This window comes from Chiloscyllium punctatum, chromosome 36, assembly GCF_047496795.1.
Source record: "Chiloscyllium punctatum isolate Juve2018m chromosome 36, sChiPun1.3, whole genome shotgun sequence".
NCBI classification, from domain to species: Eukaryota; Metazoa; Chordata; class Chondrichthyes; order Orectolobiformes; family Hemiscylliidae; genus Chiloscyllium; species Chiloscyllium punctatum.
The window spans coordinates 40,034,844-40,055,418 of NC_092774.1; the positions used below are offsets into that span (position 1 = coordinate 40,034,844).

Genomic DNA, 20,575 nt, shown 5'->3' on the forward strand with positions numbered 1-20,575 from the left:
GTTTCGGGCACGAGCCCTTCTTCAGCAACACATTGTCAGCTCTGATCTCCCACATCTGCAGTCCTCACTTTCTCCTCGAAGAATACTGAGACACCCGAGTGAGGGAGATTCAGTGCACTGACTGTGAAAAGTGCTTCAAACCATTTACTCAGTTTGGGGAATCAAAATCTCATCCCTCACGTTGGGGAGAGACTGTGTACCCACTCTGTTTTAAATTTCAAACCCAGAGTGAAACAAGGAAAGCTTCCTCCAAAGGGGAAACCGTGGAAATGTGGGGACTGTGGGAAATAATTCCCTTTCCCATCAGCGCTTGACACCCACAGACATGTTCACACTGGGGAGACGCCGTTCTCCTGCTCAGTGTGCGGGAAGAGTTTCAGTTGGCTGTGCAGTTCATACCAGGGAGGGGCCATTCACCTGTCATTGTGGGAAAGGATTCACTCAGTCGTCCCGGCTGCAGACACACCAGCGGGTCCACACGGGGGAGAGGCCGTTCTCCTGCTCTCAGTGTGGGCAGTGATTTATCATGCATCCACCTCCTGAAACACCAGCGAGTTCAGTGGGGGAGAGGCTGTTCACCTGCTCTGAGTGTGGGAAGGGATTTGTCGATTCTTACTCTCTGCTGACCCACCAGCGGGTCCACACTGGGTTCACCTGCCCCAAGTGTGGGAAGAACTTCAGTCATGTGAGCAACGTGCGGAGGCACCAGCGGATCCACACCGGGGAGAGGCCATTCACATGCTCCGTGTGTGGGAAGGGGTTCACTCAGTCATCTACACTGCTGATCCATCAAAGGGTCCACACTGGGGAGAGGCCATCCATCTGCTCTCAGTGTGGAAAGGGCTTCACCCGCTCCTCCCACCTGCGAGTTCACGTGCCATCGCAGGGGGATTGAAGGAATGACGGCTGAGTGTCATTATCGACTGGACTTTCAACCCAGTTCTGGGGACTCCCAGATTCAAATCCTGCTGTGCCAGGTTGCAGAATTGGAATTCGGTCAGAAATCTGGAGTTTAGAATCTCATGATGAAACCATTTTCAGGGGGAAAATCTCTCATCTGATTCACTCATGCCCTTTTTAGGGAAGGAAACTGCCCTTGTGGGAAAGGATTCACTCAGTCATCCCAGCTGCATCCTTTACCCGGTCTGATCTACACGTGACTACAGACCCACAGCTGTGTGGTTGACTCTTAACTGCCCTTCCCCCCCTCCCCCTCCCACCCCACACACACACACACACACACACACACACGGCAATTGAGTGGCAGTAATTTAGTTGGATTGAAATTGCTGAGTGAGGCAATACGTCCTTCGGCTTAAGACTGGATCAAGGATCCAATTATAAAGGGACAACTCGGTGTTGACCAACAGTAAATGAAGTGGAGTTAGGAGGAGTGTGTGAACTTTGAGCTGCTTTTTTTTTCAAAAAAACGCTACTTTTCATAGACTTTTTTGCTGGGCAGATCTGAAGCTGAAACAAAGTTTGGTGACAAAGTTGGGTTAAACAGAACTTAACCCCGGTCTCAGACTCTCATTGAAAGCTGTGAGATCCAACAGGTTTTTGTTTTAAAGCTGCTCATTTCTTTCAAACTCCTGCACTAAGTTTCCAATGTCATGTATCAGAATGAGCAGTGGATGAGTAGCTAGTATTGTTAGATATTGTAAATTTTTCCAGAGTGCAGGTACCGCATCGTTTCATTGACATTGTAAGGTTTACTGGCAGCACTGGGAGGTGTGGGATGTATTCACAAGAAACAAAGTTAAAAATCACACAACACCAGGTTATAGTCCAACATGTTTATTTGGAAGCACTAACTTTCGGAACACTGCTCCATCATCAGGTGGTGTAGAGCAGGATCATAAGAGAATTTATAGCAAAAGGTTGCAGTTTCATGCAACAGAAATGATATATTGAACAAACCTAGATTGTTGTTAAGTCTTTTCTCTTTTAGAATGGGTTGCAGGTTTTGGTTCATTAATATGTAAATCCCAGAACTTCCTTGAAAGCACATTCTCGAGACAACTTAAGGTCTGTATATCAAACTTGAATTAGACTGGTTCTATTTCCAAAGTAGAAATTTATAAAATCTCACCTGGATTGACTGCCTGTAGATTGTGTGCTTTTTGAGCAAAATATAATATATCTGCAAATGTAATTCTGCAAATACAAAGTCACCCCAAAGCCTGATATGTAAGTGTGCGTGCATGAGAGGGTGAGAGTGTGTGCATGCTTGATAAAGTGTGTATGTGTGATAGAGTATCAGCCTGTGAGAGGGTGTGAGTGTGGGGGGTATATGTGTGTGTCTGAGAGAGGGGTCTGTGTGAATGTGAGTGTATGTGCTTTGTGTGTGTGAGAGAGAGTGACAGTGAAGTGGGGTTACCTGTCATGTGACATGAACCCAAGGTCCTGGTTGAGGCCATCCTTATGGGTTCCAAACTTAGCTATCAGCCTCTGCTGGTCCACTAAAATTGGTTAAGCAGTTCCACAACACACACTAGAGAGGGCAGAGTGGGACTTATCTTTCGATTTGCAGGAGGTGGGAGGTTCTGGGTGCTGGAAACTAGGGAAAACACATGCTGGAGGACCTTCGGCTCAGAGAGATGGAGTTGGAAGCCAGGCTGCAGACATGTTGGGGGAATCATAGAGCCCCTACATAGAGCCTGTGGAAACAGGCCCTTGGTGACACTTCAGTCCATTTGAGAGATTGAATTTGCTTCCACAGAGTTTCCACGGTGTAGGGGTCAGTGTGTCTTGGCAGCCTCAACGATCCAATGAAGGGCTCATCTACAGTGAGAATACCCAGTCCACATTTTGCCAAAGAGTTAAAGTTCTCTCCACAGTCAGAACCCTGGGGCACTCCCACGCAGGCTGCGTGTAATCGCGGGGCTTCTCGATGCATGTGAAGTTTGGAATAATTTCCTGCAGACAAACATTTCCCCTCCTGGATTCAAATGCTGCTGATATTCAGGCCCTGAGTAAATTCTTTGTGCATGCCTGAACAGCAAATCTCTTTCTCTGCTAATACCTTGAGAGATCAGATCACTGCTGTCAGTGCAGGGCAGAAAATAAGATGAGAGAATTCTGGTTTGTACGGAACATCCTTCTCTATGTTCTTCCCAAAATCTGTCTCCCAATTCCTCCACCTTTCGATAGATTCCAAACCGAATTCATCCTTCCGTCCTCCTGTTTTTGCCTAGCTCCCCTCTCTTGAAAGCGCTGACTCTCAGTTCAGTTTCTCAGCCACTTCTTCCATCCCCAGTATGTCGCCCATGTCTTTATTTAGTTTTTAAAAGAGAAAGGCAGTGGTTTGCTGATGCCAGGACATGAGGGTGACTGCGCTCACACAGTGTTCCAAACTCTGTGTAGTGTCATTTACAAAAGTCTGCACTGCACATGTACAGAGAAGTGGATCCTGGGAGTGGGGGGGATGGTGGGAGTGGGTGGTATGCATTCACCACCTCCCCATTGAATCAAGACCCAATCATCCCCTCAGCATCCCCTGTCCATTTACCCATCGCCACCAAGAGCCCCCCCGTCCATTCTCTCTCACTATCCCTAGCTTCCCGTCTCTTCTCTCTCTCACACACACATCCCACCCTCTGCACCCTCTTGTTTCTTACCCCACTCTCTGCAACCCCCTCCATTCTATCTCCATACCCTCTGCCCCCGTCCAGTCTCTCATCTACCCTCTCTCCCCCATTCATTCCCCTTCTCTTTCTCCCCACCCTCTGCCTTCCTGTATCCAGTCCCTCTCCCCACACTCATTCTCTCTCTCCCCCCACTCTCTTCCCCCACCCTCTCCTGCCATTCATTTTTGCTCTTTCTCCCCCCACACTCTCCCCACACTCTGCAACCCCCAATTCCTCTCGCTTCACATTCTGCACCCCCCCCCCATTCTCTCTCTCTGCCAAACCCTCTACCCACCAACCTGTGCACATCCAGGCTTTCTCTATCCCCGATGGTCTGTCCCCGTGTCCATTTTCCTTTTGTCTTTCCCTCCAAGCTTCTTCCTCCTGTCCAATCTCTGACCCCACACCCCCAACCCCATCCTTTCTCCTGCCTCGAGACCTCTAAGCATAGAGAGAGAATGGATGGTAATGACTCTACCTGGGAGACAGGAGGGGTTGATTCGAGAAATAGCTGATCTTTGACATTGAGAATAGCTAAAACGAGATACTCTGAAAATCGGTAAAGTCTGAAAGCATATTCAATTGTTGAAAAAAAAAGCTGCAGCCATCTTTCTGAAATTTCCATAAAAATCTGTGTCGTTAGGCCACAGTTGAGGACAGGCTGGAAGGGTGCAAGGGCCGAATCCTAGTCTTATGAAATTGGTTTAAATTGTGTAGAAATAGAGCCATAGAGTTGCACAGCACGGGAACAAACCTTTCGGTCCACGCCGACCATATATCCTAAATTAATCTAGTGATCCATTTGCCACCATTTGGCCCATATACCCCTCAACTCTTCCCATTCATATACCCATCCAAATGCCTTTTAAATGTTGGAATTGTACCAGCCTTGACCACTGCCTCTGGTAGCTCATTCCATACCTATAACACGCTCTTCGGTCCCTTTTGAACCTTTCCCCTCTCACCTTATACCTATGCCCCTCTAGTTTTGGACTTCCTCTACTCTGGGGAAAAGACATACAAATGTTGAGCAGCCAGACAAAATGAAAAAGGAATGAAGTGTTGAGCCCCAGGGAAACAAAACAAATTGTGGCTCTCGCGTTTCTTTTTTTCTGACTGGCATTTGGACACTGAAAATTTAGCAGTTACACCGGCAACTCCATTTGGCATACTGCGCATGCTTCTCGGTGTCAGCAAGCACTGCGCATGCTTCTCGGTGTCAGCAGAATACTGCGCATGCTCTTCTCTGTCAGCGGAACGACGCACAATATTGTTTTGATTGGCCAATGGAATGTGCTGGAGGACCGGAAGGAGCCTGCCCCCATTGTCTGAATGCGGAAATTGGATCATGAGTTTGTGTTGGTGCCGTTGCTGCTCCTCTCTCTCTGAATGAAGATTGAGCCTTACCCCAACTGCAACTTCTTTCCTCTATCCAACATCTGTGAGTACAACACATTTTTCTCACCCCCTTTTCCATTCTCGTGTTCAACTCGACTTTCAGCAAAGTTGGTTCATGTCTGTGTCTTAATTAGCAAACACGTGGCAAATGCAGTAACACAGTGTGCAGTTGTAGCCTTTCCTATGAAATAAAAGCAGAGAGGAGATGCATTGTTTAAATGGTGATATATTGGGATGTGGAGCAAGTGAGGACTGCAGATGCTGGGGATCAGAGTTGAAAAGTGTGGTCCTGGCAAAGCACAGCAGGTCAGGCACCATCCGAGGTGCAGGAGAGTCAACATTTTGGGCACAAGCACTTCATCAGGAATGATGTGTGGATGTACAAAGGTGCCTCAGCTGCCTTCTACTCGGGCTTTCTACTCCAGTCAATGCCAGTTGTCACAGAGGTGCAGCAAGCAATGACCAAGGCAAATGGTATATTAGAAAGAGAAATTGAGTTCAGAAATGTCTCCCTGCAGTTAGGGGTCATTGAATATATTCAAAGCTGAGTTCATCTGACTTTTAAATGTCAAATATAGTTATGGGGGAAGGCAAGAATTTTTTTATTAAATATTTTATTGGAAACTTTTTCAAATCCTTTACAAAACATCTAGACACAGAAAAGAACTAAACCAAAGTCCAGAAAGATAGAGGCAATACAACAATGTCATATCACAATGCTATTAATAATGAACTACCTACTACCCTACCAGAACAACCATATCTGCTGAGCTTAAGCTAAACTATAATCAAATTAAATAAAAATTAAATTAAACTGAATGCACATTAACTTAAATTAGATTATATCACATTACTTTATTCTATTTCACTCACCACACCTCCACTGAGGCTCCCAATCCTGGGAGCACCAGTCATTCTCCCAATATTCTTTTCCCCCATCTCCCCCTCCCAGGACCCCACGGGTGCCCAGACTGATTCCCATGGCTGTACCACACCCCTAATTAATATTGCTGATAAGTCTGCATCAATATAATTGAGAAAGGGCCACCATGTCTTGTAAAATTGTTCTGTTTTGTGGTGCACCATACTTGTGAGGTAGTCTTGGGGGAGATGCTCCGTCACCAGCATATGCCACCCCATAAGACCTGGGGGCTTTTCCAATGGCCAATTCATTAAAATGTGCTTCCTTGCACAGTGGGTAAGAATGTTACAGTCTCTTCCCGTGTTCCCCCAGAGAGAGCAAATTTGGCAACCCCAAAAGAACTTCAATCCTCAGGATGTTCTTACCATGCACTCCAGTATCTCTGGATCTTATAACAGTGTGGGAGAGTGCCTATACTAATTTTACATTTGGGACACCCTGGTGACGCTCCTCTCTTAAACTTAGCTAGCCTCTCTGGCGCCAAATGAGCCCTGTGTAAAATCTTCAATTGCATGACCTCTGCTTTGTTACATATTGAAATTTTCCTTACATTTTCCCATATATCTTCCCATACTTCCAATGAAATATCCTCTCCTAGCTCCCGATTCCATGTCCTAAGGTCGATTCCAGAGTCCGTCCACATCCCTAAGGCACGTCCCTTCTGTAAATGATGCAAAATATTAACTGAAAGAGCACCCGTACACCAGAGCACTCTTTTCTCCACATGTGGCCTGTAAAGCTGAGCCAGGAGCGTGGTCTTCCTCTGTATATAATCCCTTACCTGGAAGTACCGGAAAACGTTCCTATTAGACAATCCATACTTCTGACTTAGCTGGCTAAATAACATCAAGATCTCCGCCTCAAATAAGTTTCCCAGACAGGAGATTCCCTTATTCTCCCATGACTTACAGCCCCAGATTCATTGCCCCAGATTGAAATCCTTGGGCTCCAGCCAATGGGGTAAATGGCGAGGTCTTCAGCCAATTGCCCTTGTCTTGCCTCATTATCTTCCAGGCTTTCACCGTATTTAAAATGATTGGACTCTTACACTGCTCGGTCACGGATTTCATCTTATCCATGAATAATAGTTTAACTCGGGGACTGCAAAGCTTCAATGTCAAGCCAAATCGACCCTGAATCCCCCCGTGCCCAGTCACCCACATTTGCTAACAAAGCACTTATTTGATATCTCCAAGTCTAGAAGGTCCACTACCACCACCAACCCCCCCCCCTTTTTTTATCCTCTCCAGTAATTGTACATCGTTAGATTTTTACAGTTGGTGGAAGGCAGGGGTAATAAAAATTCCCAAATACAAAAAACCCTTTTGACGACCGTCTAAACAGGAACTTCATTCCATCCTTCAGATCAGGCACCTCCACTAATCCCCCCACCGGCATGGCTTCCGATTTTGTAAAGTTGATCCCGCAGCCCGAAAAACTCCAGATACATTAATTGTTTGAATTAATCGAGGAACGGACTCCTCCGGATTGGCCAAGGAGAAGTGGATGTCATCAGCTTATAGGGTGATCTTATTCCCGCCCATTCACACCCCTGGCCCCACTATTTCAGGATCCCTCCTGACAGCCCCAGCTAATGGCTCAATTGCCAAGGTAAGTAGCAACGGTGAAAGAGGACACCCCTGTCGACTACCTTTCCCAGTATTAAAGTTATCTGACTTAGTGCAGTTTGTGATGATGGTTGCCTTAGGATCATTATGCAACTCCACCACCCATCGACCAAAGGATCCCCCCAAACCAAAATGCTGTAGGATCCCAAATAGGTACGGCCATTCTATCTGGTCAAACGCCTTTTCTGCGTCTAGGGAGACACTGAACCCAGGATCAATCTTTGCTGGCAGACCTGCACTATGGTCAGTACCCTCCTGATATTGTTGGAGGAGCTACAGCCCTTGACAAAACCCGTCTATTCATCTTTCATAATTTAGCGCAACACATTTTTCAATCTCAGGGCCAGCATCTTGGAAACAATTTTAAAATTTACATTCAACAGTTATGTGGGTCTGTGTGAAGCACATTCTTCGGGCTCTTTCCCCTCCTTTAAAATGAGGGAGATATTAGCCTCCCTAAGAGAGTGCGGAAGACAATCCTGTGTATATGAATAGCAATACATCCCCAGAGGCGGCTCCACGAACACATTTATGAATTCCTTAAAGAATTCACTTGGGAATCTATCTGACCCCAGTTGGATGCTTTATTGCTTCCTGCACCTCCTGTATCGTCATAGGCCCATTCAACAGGGAAACCTGTTCTGCCTTTATACTGGGGAGGTGCAGGTTCTCAAAAAAGGACTGCATCCTCGCTGCACCGTGTTCGTCTCCCTCTGACCGATATAACTGTGCAAAGTATTCCATAAATCTAACATTGATCTTCTTCAACTCACTGTGCCAGCCTTCTCTCTAACAGACATAAAAGATTGGGAAGCATTTTTCTTTCTAGCCAGATATCGACTTGGCTTATCTCCAGATTCAAACAATCTTTGTTCAGCAAAGGAGACCCTTTTTTCGCCACCTGTGTGTGCAATGAGTCGAGAGCAGTCCGGAGAGCTGTAGCTTGACCAGAGAAGGCCTATTATAATATGCTTCCTCAGCTGTCTGCAGCCGGGTCTCCAGCATCTGATTTTGCTCCTCCCTCTGTCTCCTTCCATTTGTTGAATACGAAATAATCAGGCCTCATAAATATGCCTTAGTGGCCTCCCACAGTATTGCTGGATTATTGGCCGTACCTGGGTTGATATCCCAGAAGGCCTTGAACTCTCTTCTGCTGTACTCAACGGATTTGCTACGCCTTAACAGGAATGGGTCCATGTACCAGTGCTGTGCATCCATTCCACCACCCTTGACTTTACCATCTAAATACACTGGCACATGGTCCGAGACAACTATATTGCCAATTTCACAAGCCAATGTTCTGTTCAAGCAATCCAATGGCATTAAAAAGTGTCAGTTCCCATGTGGCACTTGTGTGGGTTGGAAGAGAAAGTAAAGTCTCTTCCATTAGGGTGGAGATGCCTCCACATATCCACTAATCCCAACTCCTCGCACATGCCCACCAACTGCTAAGGTTGTGTAGGTATATCTGCCTGGCCCCTTGGCACCCTGTCTACCTCTGGATCTATTAGGCGATTAAAATCTTCTCCAATGACCATGCGACGCACCCCTAGACTTACTAATTTAGCAACTGCATCAATTAGAAATTTAAGAGGGTGCACCGGGGGACGATATACATTCAGGACGCCATACTCTTCTCCATGTATTAGAGCTGTAAGAATGATGGACCATCCATGTTCATCCTTAATTTGCTCAATTACCTGGACAGGGAGGTTCATTCTTACCAGTATAGCCACTCCTCTACACTTGGAGCTAAAGGAGGAGAAGAGTACCCTATCATAACCCCCCCCCCCCGCCCCCGCTGCAGTTTCAGATGTTCCTTATCATTTAAATGTGTCTCTTGCAGCAGGGTGATGTCCACTCTTTCCTTTCTAAGGCTTAACAGCATCTTTTAAATGGGGGAATGGCTCCCTTTTACATTCCAGGTGCACCACCTGAACGAATCAGTAGCCATGGTCATCCAGGGCAGCCTGTGGTCACCCAAGAGGAGGAAGCTTATCTGAGGTGTGGTGAGCGACAAAGACATTAACTCTATAAAGTCTAAAAACTACTCCTATTAAAAACTACTATAAATAAAAATCTAACCACCACATATCACTTAAGCGAACACTCAAATAACCCCAATTATGTAGAGAACTCCCCCCCCCACCCCACCCCACCCTTGCCACCATCCCGGCTCCTTCCCGCTGAGGCTGTGCCCCAAGCGCCAGGCAATTCACAGATTGAAAAAAGCATGTTATTTACATTCTGAGAGTTAACAATGGATGCCCATCTCCCCACACCCCTTCTCCATACATCTTAACCACAGATATAGCCACCCCAATCCAAAAACAAAAGGACAGCAGTGAAAAAAGGCCTCAGACAATACCTAACCGACCGTTTTACTAAATAATTCCAGTTTTACATGAAGGCAGTACATATAAAGCCGATAACCACAATAAAAAGGGGCAAAAAGTAGCATTGTCTGTCATGATGTCCCGCCTTCACCCCGACCTGAGTCCTTTAATTCAGAGAATTCACAAAGCCCTTTGCCTTTTCTGTTGAATCAAAATTATATACCGTCCCTTCATGAGAGAAATGCAACACGGCCAGGTACCTCAAGTAATATTGAATGTTCAGATCGCTTAATTTTCTCTTAACTTTATCAAATGCTCTTCTGTTCTTAATCCAGGCTCCCGAGAAGTCCTGAAAACACATTATTCTTGAGCCTTTGTGCATTAAGGCCTCTGGATCTCTTACCAGTCTTCTTGCTGTTTCAATCACTAACTGTTTTTCTTTATAATGCAGGAGTTGCACTCGGACCGTGCGGGGGCGCGGGTCCGGCCCTGACCGCATTTCGATCAAGTAGGCCCGCCCCACACTCAACAGACCCGACTCCGACTCCAGCCCCAGGAATCCAACAAGGTCTTCACCTTCCTTGCATTCCGGAAGACCCACGAGCTGTAAGATTTTTCTTCTACTTTTGTTTACCAGGTCGTCGTCCACTTGCTCCTGAAGGACCCGAACCTGGTCTTCCAGCGTTTGGATCCTTCCTCCTGAGACCTCTGCCACGGTCTCCGATGCCACGGTCCTCTCCTCCACTGCCTATTCTCTTCGGTCCAACATTTGAATTTTCTGTTTATGCTTTTCCAGCGTGGCAGATAGTGGTTCCACTGCTGCTTCAATCTTATCTCAGAGTTTGCCATCTCCGAGAGTAACTGCTGCTGCCCCATTAAATCCAAAGGGACTGCCCTGGGAGTTTGAGCATTGGCTCCAGGCACCCCCGATGCAGTAGGGGAATGCCCTGCCTGCTGCACCTCTGTCGGCTCCTTTCCTTCATTTGCTTTCATTCTGATCCTAACGCTGTCAAACCACAATTATAGCAGCTCCAGGTGTTCAGTAAATTTTTATTAGCAATTTTTTTACTCTTACAGATGGTTAATGAGGTGGGGGGGAGGGCGTAAAGGTCCACCTTGCCGGGGGTATGGCACAGAGCCCCGCACAGCAGACCACTCAAACCACCGCCATCTTGGATTTCCAAGAAAATGGTTTTAAGACCAGTACAGAACAGCTACAGGGTCATACAGCACAGAAATAGACCCTTCAGTCCAACTAGTCTATGCTGACTATGTTTTCAAACCCAACTAGTCCCATTTGCCAGTGATTGGCCCATATCCCTCTGAACTGTTCCTATTCATGTGCTTTTCCAAATGTCTATTAAACATTGTAACTGTACCTGCATCCACCATTTCCTCTGGACACCCATCCACACAAACCACTCTCTGTGTGAAAGAAATAGAGCTCTTCATGTCTTTTTTAAAATCTTTCTCCTCTCACCTTCAAAATTTGCTCCCTAATCTTGAAAGCCCCACCCTAGGGAAAGGACACCTGCCGTTCACCTCATCTGTACCCCTCATGATTTTATAATCCTCTCTAACATCACCTCTCAATCTCCTCTGCTCCAGTGAAAGAAATCCCAGTCTATCCACCTGGCTGTAGGTATATTCTGTTATGATCTGTTCAATGCTTGTGCAGGCTCAAAAGACCAAATGGCCAACTCCTGCTCCCAATTCTCTCACTCTGTGTGCAGGACAGCATTGGGAGATTGGGAAAGGGGAGAGGTAGATATCTTGTATGTTTTTATTTTTAAAATGCACTTGATTCCCACAAATAAATGCAACAGGTACAAGTACAGCACATGCAGTATTCCTCATTGCAACTTCAAGGTTTTGTGTCCTCTTCTTCCATATTGGCTCCAGCACATTCGGCTTCCTTCCCGTCCCCCCCTCCCCACCCTCCCCCCCCCCCCCCACCCCCCATCCCCGCCCTGAGCCGTTGATGCTTCCATTGTTTATAAAATCAAGAGAGGCATGGATAGGGTAAATAGACAAGGTCACTTCTCTGGAAATCCAGAACTAGAGAATAATAGGTTTGAAGGGGAGGGGGGTGGGGGAGATTTAAAAGGGACCTAAGGGGCAATTCATGCAGAAGATGGTGCATGTAAGGAAAGAGCTGGATGCTGGCATAATCCTAACATATTTAAAAGGCATCTGGATGGGTATATGAATAGGAAGGTTTTAGAAGGATATGGGCCAAATGCTGGCAAATGAGACTAGATTCGGTGAGGATATCTGGTCAGCATAGACTAGTTGGACCAAAGGGCCTTTGTCTGTGCTGTATATCCAGATGACTCTGGTTTGCAACTTCAGTCTGTTCAGTTTCTCTCTAGTATCATTGCCTTGATGTCTCATTCCAAAACTCCCCCACCCCCGTGGGGGCACGTTAACCATTTTGTGTTTGGTTGTTTGTCAAGAAGCTGAATTGCAGGTTCATCCTGAATGTACACACTATATTTTTGCTTCCTAAAATCAGACCTGCTCACTCTCAATAGTATCCCAATTTCGTGGAAGATATTAATTTTCAGGTGGAGGTGTCCAAAATTCAGAGAGATGTCAGTTGTGACTGTTTTGCTCTTCTGTCACAGTCAGATCCTGAATAAAGCACTTTCAGGAGAATTAGAATGGAGTGAGAACAGAGGGAGGGAGAGAGAGAGCGAGAGTGGGATGGTGCTTTCAGTTTTGTGGAATAACAAAAGAAAAGAATGTTCTGCAGAAAGTAGAATTGCTAGTTCTGAATTTGTACCCTGGACTGACAGTGATGACTTTTGTAATCTCTTTTCAGAGTATTTGATCTGAAGATGAAGTTTCAAAAGCACACATTTCAGGCTTATGCCTGAACCATTGACTCTCCTGCTCTTCGTATGCTGCCTGACCCATAGTTTTTGACTCAGATTCTCCAGCATTTATGAGCCACTCAATCCATCGGGACTGCAACAATTTTCAACTATGATCCATTGGTTCCTGTTTCAGTACGTTTTCAGCATCAGTGGGACTGGAAGAGAGACCCTACTGTTGCAGCAACGCACTGAGTGTGGAGCCTGAATCAGTTATCTGGCTGGATAGAGGAATTCAAGGCAGGGAGGGGACATACACACGTTTGTGTACAACTGTAGCTTCGGCCATGGAGAAACCATGGAAGTGTGGCGACTGCGGGAAAGGCTTCCGTGTCCCATCTGCCCTGGAGACACATCGGCGCAGTCACACCAGGGAGAAGCCATTCTCCTGTCCTGACTGCGGGAAGGCCTTCAGTGATTCCTCTGCCCTGCTGAGGCACCAACAGGTGCACACAGGGGAGAGGCCCTTCAGCTGCCCTGAGTGCAGGAAGAGCTTCAGCGATTCCTCCGCCCGGCTGAGGCACTTGCGGGTGCACACAGGGGAGAGGCCCTTCCGCTGCCTCAAGTGTGAGAAGGCCTTCAATGATTCCTCTGCCCTGATGCGGCACCAGCGGGTGCACACAGGGGAGAGGCCCTTCAGCTGCCCAGATTGTGGGAAGGTGTTCACTCACTCCTCCCACCTCGTGATTCACCGGCGGGTCCACACCGGTGAGAAGCCCTTCCCCTGCCCCAAATGTGGAAAGGCCTTCAGCGATTCCTCTGACCTGCTGGCCCACCGGCAGGTCCACACCGGTGAGAGGCCATTCACCTGCTCTGTCTGCGGGAAGTGCTTTACACGCTCTTCCGACCTGCTGAAGCACCGGCGGGTCCACACTGGGGAAAGGCCCTTCAGCTGCTCTGAGTGCGGGAAGGGCTTTACCCAGGCCTCCCACCTGCTGAAGCACCGGCGGGTCCACACTGGGGAGAGGCCGTTCACCTGCCTCGAGTGCGGGAAGGGCTTTGCTGTCTCCTCCACTCTACTGACGCACCAGCGGGTCCACACTGGGGAGAGGCCGTTTGCCTGCCCCGAATGTGGGCAGAGGTTCACAATGTCCTGCAGCTTGAACAAGCACCAGCGGAGGCACCAATGCTCCCAACAATCCGATTCTGCCGGTAACACTGCTGAGGGTCATCCCCAGGACTGAACCTCCTGCCCTTTCTGATAGTGGGTGCAGTGGGAGAATTGATAGGCTTTTTTGTTTTCTACTTGGGGTGGGGGCTTGGGGGTGGTGGTGGCTCATTGGTTAGCGCTGCTGCCTCATAACACCAGGGACGCAGATTTCATCCTCCGGGTGATGTCTGTTTGGAGTTTGCACTATCCCCCACCACCCCGTGTCTGTGTGCGTTTCCTCCGCGTGCTCCAGTGTCTTTCCAAAGTCCAAACATGCGCATATTTGGGCGAATTGGCCAATCTAAATAGTCCCATTGTGTGTAGGTGTGGTGCATTAGTTAGGGGTAAGTGCAGAGTGATAGGGTAGAAGAATGTGTCTGGGTGAGTTACTCTTCAAAGGGTCGCTCTGAACTTGTTGGGCAGAAGGGCCCGTTTCCACATTGCAGGGATTCTATGATTCTGTGAACATTGCTTCCAGTGGGCGCTGCTGCTCATTGATCCCAGGACCCGCACAATCCTAAGATCACAAGACCATTGGAGCAGAAGTTAGGATATTTTGACCCATCGAATCTGGTCCACCATTTGTTAGAGACAAAATAAAAAACTGCAGATGCTGGAATCTAAAATAGACAAACAGGAGGTTGAGCACGACAAGGCAGGCAGCACCAGGAGGTGGAGAAGTCAGCATTTCAGGTATCATCCCTCAGGACTGAAGAAGGGTTCTACCCGAAACGTTGACATCTCCATCAGAAATGATTTATCAGGATGTTGTTAGAACTAGAGGGCATAGGTTTAGAGTGAGAGGGGAAAGATTCAAAAGAGACCGAAAGGGAATGCTTTTCATGCAGAGTGTGGTGCGTGTATGGAATAAGCTGCCAGAGGAAGTGGAGGGGGCAGGTAGAATTACAGAAGTTAAAAGACATTTGGTTGGGGGCATGAATAGAAAGGGTTAGAGGGATTTGGGCCAAGTGCTGGCAAATGGGACTAGATTAATTTAGAATATCTGGTCAGCATGGACGAGTTGGACTGAAGGATCTGTTTTCGCGCTGTACCTCTCTATGACTACCGGTCCTGATGTAAGTTTAGAATGGAGTAACTGAATAATTCAATCTTGTTGAATTCACCTCCGGGAAGGTTTCAAATGAACCCCTCCAAGTGATATGATTTAACTACGCCGAGTTGGATAAAGTATCCCATCAAGTTCAACATTAATGCGCAGTTGAAAAAGTCAGAACTCACCCAACCCCAGGTTACAGTCCAACAGGTTTATTTGAAATCCCAAGCTTTGGGAGCATTGCTCGTTCATCAGTGCTGCTCCTTCATCACTTCACCTGATGAAGGAACAGTGCTTCGAAAGCTCATAAGTTCAAATCAATCTATTGGGTTTGTCACCTAGTGTTGTGTGACTTCTGATCTGTCCACCCCCAGTACCTCCACTTCAGAGTTGACGAATGAGATCAGATTTTATTCAGCATGATTTAGTGAGATATTCATCTGGATGTCCTTATGACTGAAACATCGATCCTCCTGCTCCTCGGATGCTGCCTGACCTGCTGTGCTTTCCAGCATCACACTCTCAACTCTGATCTCCAGCATTTTCAGTCCTCACTTTTTCCTGGTTCATATGGAAACTCAACACTGTCAGAGTGACAGAAACACCAGTCATCGAGTACTATAGCACAGAGATAGGCCCTTCAGCCCAAACCGGTCCATGCTGATCAAAATGTTTGTCAACACTAACCCCATTTCCCTGCACTTGGCCCATATCCTTCTAAAGCTTTCCTATCCATGTATTTGTTGAAACGCCTTTTCAATGTTGTTAATGTACCTGCTTCAACCACTTCCACTGGCAGCTAGTTCCCCAGGCAAACTACACTCTGTAAATATTTTGCCCCACACCTTTTCTTCCGTCTTTCTCCTCTCACCATAAAAACGCATCCTTGCTCTTGAAATCCTCCCCCTAAGGAAGACATAGCTACCAGTAAGCCAACTCTACCCCTCATGGTTTGAAAATATTGCCTCTCAACCTCCTCTGCTCCAGTGGAAAAACATCCCAGCCTAAATTCTGATTAGATAATAATGGCAGTGATGATTTTGGCTGTGTGTGTGTGTCAAGGATCTGTCATTTCTAAGGCAATGTTGTGCCTCTTAAGTTCACCTGATCTTAAAACGAATGGCACCCCATTCATTTAAAATGTCCATGTTTTCTGTGCAAAGTCGGTCCTGGTCAGGAAAGAGGCAGTGGTGTCTTATATTCCTGTAGACTTCTTGCGACAGGGTTCATCTGCTCTGTTTTGAGATGTATGAGTAAATCTTCAGAACAAAAAAATTAATGCAGCCTTTATTCATGTCTCATTATTAAAAACACTTTCTCCATTTCCAGATGTGATTGAAAAGCTTCTCCCAATGAATCCTTGACTGATAACAGTATTTGTCAGGATTTTCAAAGTCACTGCAGCTCTGTCACAGCAGAGGGGAAGGCTCTTTCAGACACAACGCGTCGTGCAGAAAATTCTCCCACATTAGTCGAGCAAAGTTGACGTCTTTTTAAGACATTGTGAAACTTGAAAGGGTTCAGAAAAGGTTTGGAAGGATGTTGCCAGGGCTGCAAGGTTTGAGCTACAGGGAGAGGCTGAATACGCCGGTACTATTTTCCCTGAAGCTTCAGAGTCAGCCAGAACCATCTGTTGAATCAGGAAACATCTCTTCCTGCAGTAGCTTCAGACAGACTGCTTGCTAAAACCCAAACCAGGGGAAAAGAATGGGACAACTGCCCTTTCATTGTAGAAGTGTTTTAGAAAATAAAATGTAAAACCCTTTTCCCTGATTGTTGACTTAGCCAGTATCTGTTAACCATTAGTGAAATCCTTAATTCTAGACGAATGAGAAGCTCTGCCTTTTACAACCCCTCCTGAAAATAAACCCAGAACAACATAATCTTCTTAAAGGAGCAGCATCATCACAACAGAAAGCACCTGAACTGAAACATTTGTAACAAAAGGCTGTACAGTTAGCAGGACAAGAAAACAGGTTTTCAATTTCACCAATCAATTTAAATCAGCCCCATTGGCTACCAAAAACTTATTAAATTTAAATCTTAAAGTTTTGACAACAGGACCAATCCTGTCATAAAGAATTGGTGCTCTCAGTCATCTGTGTATTCGAGAAAGCATCATTTAGAAAAATAGAGAAGGACATTCCTGACAGAGGAATCGGAGGAGGCATCCCCCACAGAAGATGGCACAGAATATTCCGGAAGACACATAACCTGGTTGTAATCTGAGAGATTAAATTCTATTTTGTGTTATCTGAGTGGGAGATGTATTGATTGGAACAGCATACCAGAAGAATCTTGATTTATTCCAGAATACTCATTAGTTAGGACGGAGTTATTTAGTTTGTTAGTTTGCTCACAGTGAGAGTTGGTTAAAGAAATTGTTGATTTTAAAGTGTCAGGGATTTTCTTTTAGCACTACAGCAGGTTACACCACTTATCACACTGACTTTACACATTAAAGGGCAATGTGCCACTCTTTGGACGTTTCGGTTTGAGATCTTGGAGAGTGGGGGTGGTCAGGGTGGTGGGCGGGGTGAGGGGGGAGTTGCGGGGTGGTCAGCCTTCGCTTTATAACAGTATTGAAGACATTCTCTTGAATGCAATGGAGTCGATATTAATCCCAGCCTCATGGTGTGGTTGTGGGTGAATCACCTTAATTTGGCTCCTGACTCAGAAACCGCACAGAGAATCAACTGCTGAAACAATGATTTACACTTTATTGCACGGAGCAATCACAACTAAACCCCTCAATTTCATTCAGCTTCACCCCCTCAAACTTGGCTATGACCCAGTTGATGTCTGAATGTAACTGGGTTTCCACCGACAGTGCCCATCTCTGGAAGTGTCCAGGGGTTTGATGCTGTATTATTCTTCTAAGTCCTGCTGCTGCTGTATCATTCTGGAGTTGAATTTTGGTGGCGTTTCCTCAGTTTCCAATCTGTGGTGTGACTTTTTTTTAAGACTCTAACATCACCTCACATTGCTGGAGACCTCAGGTCTGTAGTTTACCTTCTTATCCTTGAGGGTTAGCTGTCTGTTTGAAACAGCCTGCCCTGCAATTAACCCCTTCTTCCCAGGGTTGGTGAACTAGCAGAAATTAGGCCATTTATAGTATTGAATCTGCTCTGCCATTCAATCATGGTCGATATGTTTTTTAGCCCCATTTTCCCTGTAACGTTTGAGCCCCTTGATACTCAAGAATGAGTGAATGGTGGAGCAGACTCAATGGGCTGAATGGCCTAATTTCAGTTCCTGTGGTGTCACAGTTTCTCATCGGCCCTTTCGTTTCTTGGTCCAGAAAGAGTTATTGCTGACTTGTGAAGTTGGGGAAGTTCTGGAGTTTACAGGTGCACACCACGCTCCTCTCTGCCTCCTCCTGGGATAACGATTCTTCCTGAGATACTGGCAGTTCTTGAGATCCCTGGATATCCCTGAATACAAATCAGTGTGTCTGGAAGTCTCTGCTGCTACCTTGGAACAGAAGGATTATGGGGAGAAAATTCAGAAATCCGAACAGCAAAGAGACTTGGGACTTCTAGTCCAGGATTCTCTCAAGATAAACTTACAGGCTGAGTCAGTAGTTAGGAAGGCAAATGCAACAATGGCATTTATTTTGACAGGACTTGAATATAAAAGCAGGGATGTACTTCTGAAGGTCTATAAGGTTCCGGTCAGGCCACAATTGGAGTACTGTACCCAGTATTGGGGCCCATATCTCAGGAAGGATGTACTGGCCCTGGAACATGTTCAGAGGAGGTTGATGAGAATGGTACCAGGAGTGAAATGCTTAAGATATGAAGAACATTTGAGGACTCTGGGTCTATACTCAATGGAGTTTAGAAGATGACAAGGGAACTAATTGAAACCTACAGAATACTGAACAGCTTAGACAGAGTGGATGTTGGGAAAATGTTTCTATTGGTAGGAGAAACTAGGACCCGAGGGCTCAGCCTTCAAGTAAAGGGAAGACCTTATTAGAACGGAGATAAGGAGAACTTCTTCAGACAGACAGTGGTGTATCTATGGAATTCGCTGCCCCAGAAGGCTATGGAGGCCAGATCATTGAATGCATTTAAGATGGGGCTAACTAGGTTCTTAAGTATCAAGAGGATCAAAGGTTACGGGGAGAATGGTGTTGAGAAACTTATCAGCCATGATTGAATGGTGGAGCAGGCTCAATGGGCCGAATGGCATAACTTCTGCTCCTATAGTCTTATGATATGCTGATGTGTGGAGGGATGAGGATGGGGGAAAGAGATAAAGAGGGAAATGCAATTAAGTTGAAGCTGGATGCAGATACATAGAAAATACACGGATTGTACGATAAATTTCAGACCACATAGGAGCATTGGCATAGAGAGGGATCTGGCCATATAGATCTCCAAAAGTGGCAACACAGGTTGGTAACGTGATCAAGAAGGTTCACAAGCACGTTTGCCTTGAATGTAAGAGTTGGCAAGTTATGTTACAGCTATTTATTCCAGTCACATTCAGAATATTGTGTGCAGTTCCGGTCGCCACACGACCAGAAGGACATGGATGCTCTAGGGAGAGGGTATAGAGAAGGTTCACTAGGACATTACCTGGTCTGGAGGTCTCATTACGAGAAGAGATGGGATAAACCAAGACTATTTTCACTGTAAAGATGGAGGCGGAGGGATGACCTCAACAAAATGATGAGACACACAGATTGGCTGGACGGGGACGGCATGGTGGCTCAATCATTAGCACTGATGCCTCAGAGCACCTGGGTACCGGTTTGATTTCAGTCTCAGGCGACTATCTGTGTGGAGTTTGCACATTCTCCCGGTGTCGATATGGCTTTCCTCCGGTTTCGTCTCACAATCCAAATGTATTGGTTAGGGTGGAGTGGCTATGCTAAATTACCCACTGCCCAGGGATTGGCAGGTTAAGTTGGATTGTCCGTGCTTAAGTTGCCCCACAGTGGTCAGGAAGGTGAAAGTTAGGGACATTAATCAGGGGTAAATGTCGAGTAATAGGGGTCGGGAAATGGGTCTGTGTGGATTATTCCTTGGATGTTTGGTGTTGGGTCAGATAGTCTGTGAGGTTAGTCAGAGGCTTCCCCCCCACCCACCCCCACCCCCCACCCCCCCCGCCAGGGTCGAAAAATCAACTACAAGAGGGCACAGGTTCAAGGCGAGAGGGGGACAGTCTGGGGGAGAATTGAATGGGAAGATTTTTCACACAGATGGTAGATGCCTGGAATGCATTGCCAGTGGATGTGGTGGAAAGAGGCACCTTCGCAACACTTAAGGTGTATCTGGATAGACACATGAATGGGGGGTGCATACAGGGACCGAAACCATGCATTGGCAATAAATAGCAGGTCTAAGTTAGGATTAGGAATTGGCACAGGCTTGGGCGGGGAGGAGTAGGGGGTAAAGCATATGCTGATGAAGGGGTGGATGGAGGCTCAGGTGGAGCATAAACACTGACAGAGGCCAATTGGATCGACTGTGCTGGAGACTCAATGGGACAGAAACAAATGTATCTATTTCAGATCTACCTGCACTGCAGCCGCTTTTGTGGACTGTTTCCGTAGGGAAGGTGCAATCCCA

At 46.5% G+C, this 20,575-nt stretch overlaps 1 long non-coding RNA gene across 1 annotated transcript; it reads left to right on the plus strand.

Annotated features, from left to right (window-relative positions):
* Positions 1-4,977: 4,977 nt before the first annotated feature.
* LOC140460445 (uncharacterized) lies at positions 4,978-16,741 on the plus strand. The gene is made up of 3 exons (XR_011954098.1): positions 4,978-5,070; positions 10,365-10,519; positions 16,323-16,741. It is a non-coding gene; the product is annotated as an uncharacterized lncRNA (long non-coding RNA).
* Positions 16,742-20,575: the final 3,834 nt, after the last annotated feature.